Below are 6,337 nucleotides of genomic sequence, written 5' to 3' on the forward strand. Positions count from 1 at the left end.
ATATGTATATACGCCACAACACAGCGGCTCTGCCCCTAGCTATATACTCTAACATCACCCGTGCAATGTAAACAAATGGCCGTTGTACCATTGTCCACAATAGTCATAAGTTGGATCCAACCCAGTGTCCGTAAACAGTAGTATGGGTGAATGAAATCCCAGTGTATTCATGTGATGGACTGCTATTCAGCACTGAAAACGCATGTACTATAATTTGCAAGAACACACAACACACATTTCTCAAATACAGAGCGCCATAAAAGCAAGACAAAAAACTTAATACAACATGATTATATTTACATAAAGTACCCAAACAAGGAAAGTTCATCTGTGTTATTTAGAGATGCCCAGATGGCAAAACCACAGAGAAGAAAGGAAATAATCATCAGAGAAGCTGGAACAGGGGTAGGAAGGGTGTGATAGAGAGCAGGTACCCAGGGCAGATGTCTGCATATTGATGCTATTTCTTGACTGGAATAAGGCCACAGGGTACCCACTTCATATTAGCCTAATAATACATGCATATATATTTGACATACTTTTCTGTGTGTTCTATTTTCTAGTTTTTAAAAATTGAAAAACATATTTCTCACAGACACTTTTGTATTTATTCAACTCCACAAATATGTGACAGGCACTGTGCTAGGTACAAAGGATGTACAATTGACCCTTGAACAATGCAGTTATTAGGGACACTGACCACACACACAGTAAAAATATTTGTATAAATTTTGACTTCCCAAAAACTTAACTATTAATAGCTCACTGCTGACCCAAAGCCTTACTGATAACATACACAGTCTATTAACACACACTTTGTATATGTGTTATACACTACATTACAATAACATAAGCTAGAAAAAAGAACATGTTTTTTTAAATTGCGACCAACCTCTAAAAAATATTCCGATATTTTATTGAAAAAAATCCATGTATAAGTAGACCTGCTCAGTTCAAACCTGTGCTGTTCAAAGGTCAAATGTATAGGAATACAAGATCTACTCTTGCCTTTGGGAGAAATTTAATAAACAAATCACATAAGTGCAACAAGATGTGGTCTACTAAAGACATGAATAAATCATTAGGGACACATGAATAAAAGAACAACTTGTTTGTAGAAGGACACATTTTAGGCAGAGAAATCAACTTCAGCAAAGAACAGCATACTGGGGGTAGTCGGGGAACACTATGTAGGCTAGTGTTCAAAGCAGCTCAGAGAGAATGTACTGACTGCCACCCACAAGCCAGGCACTAGCTAAGTACACAAAGATGCCCAAGACATGGGCACTGTCCTAAAGGAGGTGTGTGCAGAGAGAATGGGCATGTGATCAGTCCAGGGACAAGCGGCCTTCTGGCCAAAATAACTGGGCTGGGCCTTGGTGTAACTTAAACATTGTATTTGTGGGAGGTAGGAGAGAAGACTAAACATATATATATGTCTTAGATTATTTGTATATCTTGGCTATTATGAATAACGCTGCAGTGAACATGGGGGTGTAGATATCTCTCTGAGGACTGATTCCATTTCCTTTCGATATATATCCAGAAACGGGATTGTTGGATCATATGGTAGTTCTATTTTTAATTTTTTGAGGAAACTCTATATTGTTTCCACAGTAGCTGAACCAATTTACTTTCCCACCAGCAGTGCACAAGGGTTCCCTTTTCTTTACATCCTCACAAACGCTTGTTATCTCTTGTCTCTTATAACAACCATTCTAAGAGGTTTGAGGTTATATTTCATTGTGGTTTTGATTTGCATTTCCCTAAAGATTAGTAATATTAAGCATCTTTTTATGTCCCTCCTGGCCATTGTTAATGTCAATAATATTCTGAGTCCAAGGCCAGACAAGAGCCCTCATATAAAACTGAAACTACAGGCCAAAATTTTTTTCTACTAGAATTTTATTTATTGTAATTTTTTTCCTTTTTTCTCATTAAGGTATCATTGATATACACCAATTTTTTTCTCTTTTCATATTTTTTATTTTGGTATAATTAATATACAATTACATGAGCAACAATGTGGTTTCCAGATTCCCCCCATAATCAAGTCCCCACCACGTACCCCATTACAGTCACTGTCCATCAGTGTATTAAGATGCTGTAGAGTCACTACTTGTCTTCTCTGTGCTATACTGCCTTCCCCGTACCTCCTCACCCACATTATGTGTGCTAATTGTAATGCCCCTTATTCCCCTTATAGGCCAATATTTTTTTTAAGGCCTTAACAAAATAGTATCAAACCGAATCCCACAGCAGATAGAGATTACACACTATGATCAAGAGTGATTATCCCAGGAATACAAGGTTGGTTTCAACCTTAAAATAATTAATGTATCATACATATCATTAGATTAAAGGACAAACAACATACATTTATCTATCTCAATAGACAAAAAGTGTTTGACAAAATCCAGCACCTTGTATGATAAGAACATTCAACAAACTAGAAATAGATGGGCATTTCCTCAATCAAGTATCCTTGGCATCTATAAAAGAAAATCTCCAGTTAATGTTTAATGGTGAGAGATTGGAATACTCTCCCCCTAAGATTAGGAACAAGAAAAGGATGTCCTCCCTTCCTACTCTTATTCAAAGTTGTACTGGAGGTTCTGGACACGGGAATCAGGCAAGAAAAAGAGAAAAACTCATCTGGATTGTAAAGGGAAAATTAAAGCTATCTCCATTTGCAGATGACATGGTCTTGTATATAGAAAATCCTAAGGAATCCACTTAAAAAAATAAAAGACTTAGAAGAAATAAACAATTTCATCAAGGTTACAAGGTACAAGATCAACATGCAAAATCAATTGTATTTCTGGAATTGAAAGTTCAGAAATAAACCCTCACATTTACAGTCAAATGATTATCCACAAGAGCCCCAAGATACTTCAAAGGGGAAAGAAGAGTCTTTTCAACAAATGGCACTGAAACAACTGGCTATCCATGTGCAAAATAATAAAAACCAAGCTATATCCTTATCTCATACCATACACAAAAGTTAACCCAGAATTGATCATAGGCCCAAATATAAGAGCCAAAACTATCAAAATATTACAAGAAAACATACGCAAAAGTCTTGACCTTCGATGTGGCAACGATTTTTAAAATTATGACAACAAGAGCACAACAATGAAAGAATATATTGTTGTTGATCAAAATTTTAATTTTGTGCTTCAAAGATACCATTAAAAAAGTGAAAAGAAAACCCACAAAACAGGAGAAAAATATTTAACATATATTTGGTAAAAAGACTGCACCTAGAATACGTAGAGTATACTCTTAAAACTCAGTGTTGGATTGTGAATTGGCCCCATGCACAGAGGGCTGGGAGAGACTGAGGAAAGAGACGGGCTTCTCCAGTTTGATAGGTAGCAGCTTTAATAAGCAAGATAATTGACTTGGCTTGGCTTGGGTGGCCCCAAGAACAGCAGGTCCCCGAACTCAGCCATCAAATCTTAAATCTCATGTAGAGGCCTTAGCTGGGCTCAGTCAGGTATACCACCCAGACGTTCCCAGCAACACCTGCTCTCCTCTCAAGGCTAAGTCCTCAGAACAGCTCCCACTGTGGGAACGGCAGGTAAAGCACACAATCCAAGGACAGAGACTCAGGGGGTGGGGAGAGGAGCCTCTGAATGCCCAGGTCCAGCTCATGGATTGGCTGGAGGTCACCTCCTCTCAGTGACCCCCTCCAACACATGCAGACTTATAGACAAGCATTCTATGTTGAAAAAAATTGCTAGTAGTCACAACCATCTCCAAAGCTTCACATTTCAAAGTGGAAGTGAAACACAATTGTTTTCTTTCAGGTCCTCCATAATGATGCCAGAAATATTTCTCTTTAACACCTCTCCACCTTGGACATGCTGACTAGCCTTTTCCCTTTGATCTGAGATGTGCCCATTGGTTGGGTAATCCTTCACCTCTTCCTTTTCCTCTATCTTAACAAGAATCATTAGGTTTTCTCATTTTGCCTTCAGAAAATCAACGACACCTCCTTCTTTCTTAAGCAGACAACCCCAGCCACACAATTGTCCAATAGGCCACTGGGGTCATGATCTTAGTGCCGGGGAATCTGCAGGGGCCACCAGATCTCTATGTAACGGGAGGACTCAGAGCCCCGCAGTCAGGGTCTGGTCATGCAGCAGTCTAGTGGAGGCATCCACCCAGTGCCTGATTTCTCACTTGGTAAACTTCCTGTCACTCAAAGTTTCTCCTTGCCATGACATTTTCATGATCACTTAAAATATGAATCACACTGGAGACACCCTGGAAAGAAGATTCAATGTTCTCCCAGGGTAATGATAGATCCTTATTAGGAATCAGATTGGCAGCTGGAAAGTACAGGGGCTGCCAGCAGATTCTCAAGCAATAGTTGAAGGATAAACAAATGAATTCCCACTGAAACGTCACCTCTACAGAGAAACTTTCCAAACTTCTCATCCGAAGGAGCCGCTTCTGCTATTCTCTGTCACCTGTGTTGAGATTTGGAAGAGGATGTGAATGCTACTTTTTGCGCACTTCAAATTCTGTAGGGAAATAAATTAACATATAACCGTTCCTATTGAGTGTGACTCATGCCCAATGTCAGTACTTGACTGTATGGTTATTTAGTTATTGGAACAGAAGATACTGCACGATCAAGCTTCCTATCAGAATATCTAAAAACTGGAGCTTAAACCTGGACCATAAATGGAAATTTCCCTGCCAGAATCTATAAATGTATATAAATGATTATTTCAACAATCTGTAAATCTCACGTGCCTGACCCAACCCAGGGAAAGGTGCAAGCAGCACATATTTGTTTTCTGCAAGGAACCCAGGAACCAGGGATAAAGTAGTTAACCCTTGTGGCATTTAACTGATTACTATCTCCTGGAGCACACAAAATAAAATGCCCGAACGATACTGTCTCAATGTGTCCCGTACAAAGAAATAACCCAGAAGATGATGCCAAAGACAGATATAAATTACAAATCAGACCCAGGAGACTTGCAAGATAGAAATTAACAGAAGAGTGTCTCAGTCTTCTCATTCAGCATTTATCTGTGGCAAGTTCATCTCTCCAAAATACTTGCAAGAATATACACTTGTAAAGTTCCCACTTATGTACACACCCGAGAGAGTGGATTATGGCTGTTGCAGTTAATCCCACCAACAAAAATCATATTGGGCATCATGGGCCTGGGGTAATCCTTCACAAAGTCACCTCTGAGAATGCAGATAAATGAAGAGCTCATAAGGTCCTGGACAGTCACATCTCGCTGAAAGACTTCTGAGGCAAGCGGTTCATATGGGGAATAAGCCATATTGCACAGAAAGTTCTCTGAGAAGGCCATGAGCATGTTCTTCACCCTCTACAGGAAGGTCATGCGATCTGAGTTCAGGGACAGAGCCCTGGGCACATAGGATGGAGGGTTGGGACACTGGGCACCCTGAAAATCCAGGCTGCACGGCAGGGCATTTGAGAAGAACACAGCAGGCAGAGCCAAGGACTGGGCGACAATGGGCCCACAAGGAAGGAAAGGGTCTGTAAGCACGACATCGAAGCGGCTATCCACCAGGGAGGCCATCAGTTCCTTGTTGTGCAGTAAATGGGAGCAGGCGGACAGGAGGAGAGCAGAGTCCTTTTTGATTCTCTTGTATGTTTTGACCACACGCCACAGGAAAGGCTCGTTCTCAAAAATGTCACGCCCAAGAGTGGTAAAAGTCTCCTCCAGGTCCTGCCTTTGGTATGGCACAGGGTATGTCTTCAAGGTGTAAAACGCTCCTTCTTTAATGTGCATGGAGGCCTCAGGCGCTATGACGACTGTGTCATGTCCCCTCTCCTGCAGCTGCTGGAGGACCCCAAGCAAGCTCAGCCAGTGGCTGCCTTCCATGGGAACCAACAATAGCTTCCCACCCTGGGACACAATGGGGCCAGGTGCACACAGCAGCAGGCCCAGGACCAGCGGCCGTGGACCCTGGGATCCTGCCGCCATGGTGCCCTGCTTCCCAAGCCTTTCACCACCAGTTGTGTGCCTTCTTCTACTTCCACGGCGCAAGCACTAATCGATGCACTAAGTTACTGTTTGGCCATGTCACATGGCTGTAGCTGTCAGCGAAAGATGACAGGAAGTTTTCTTTTAGAGATAAGGAGGGCAGAGCGTCACTGGATATCTTAATAGGCAAAAAGAATAATTCAGATGGAAAAACTTTTCAGATGAAAAAACCTCAGCTCCCATTCTTGAATGAACAGAAGGCAAAGCATCTCCAGCATCTTTGAATCCATTAAATTCATTATTTCCAGGAAGCAAGAGAATGTTGCCCAAGCAGAAAAAAGGCTATGTAGTGA

The 6,337-nt window shown here is 41.1% G+C and overlaps 1 pseudogene; it reads right to left on the bottom strand.

Moving 5' to 3' along the window:
- Positions 1–4,770: 4,770 nt before the first annotated feature.
- LOC118910347 (UDP-glucuronosyltransferase 1A1-like) lies at positions 4,771–5,987 on the bottom strand (annotated as a pseudogene).
- Between the last annotated feature and the right edge of the window lie 350 nt (positions 5,988–6,337).

The sequence above is a fragment of the Manis pentadactyla genome, chromosome 6 (genome assembly GCF_030020395.1).
Source record: "Manis pentadactyla isolate mManPen7 chromosome 6, mManPen7.hap1, whole genome shotgun sequence".
Lineage (NCBI taxonomy): Eukaryota > Metazoa > Chordata > Mammalia > Pholidota > Manidae > Manis > Manis pentadactyla.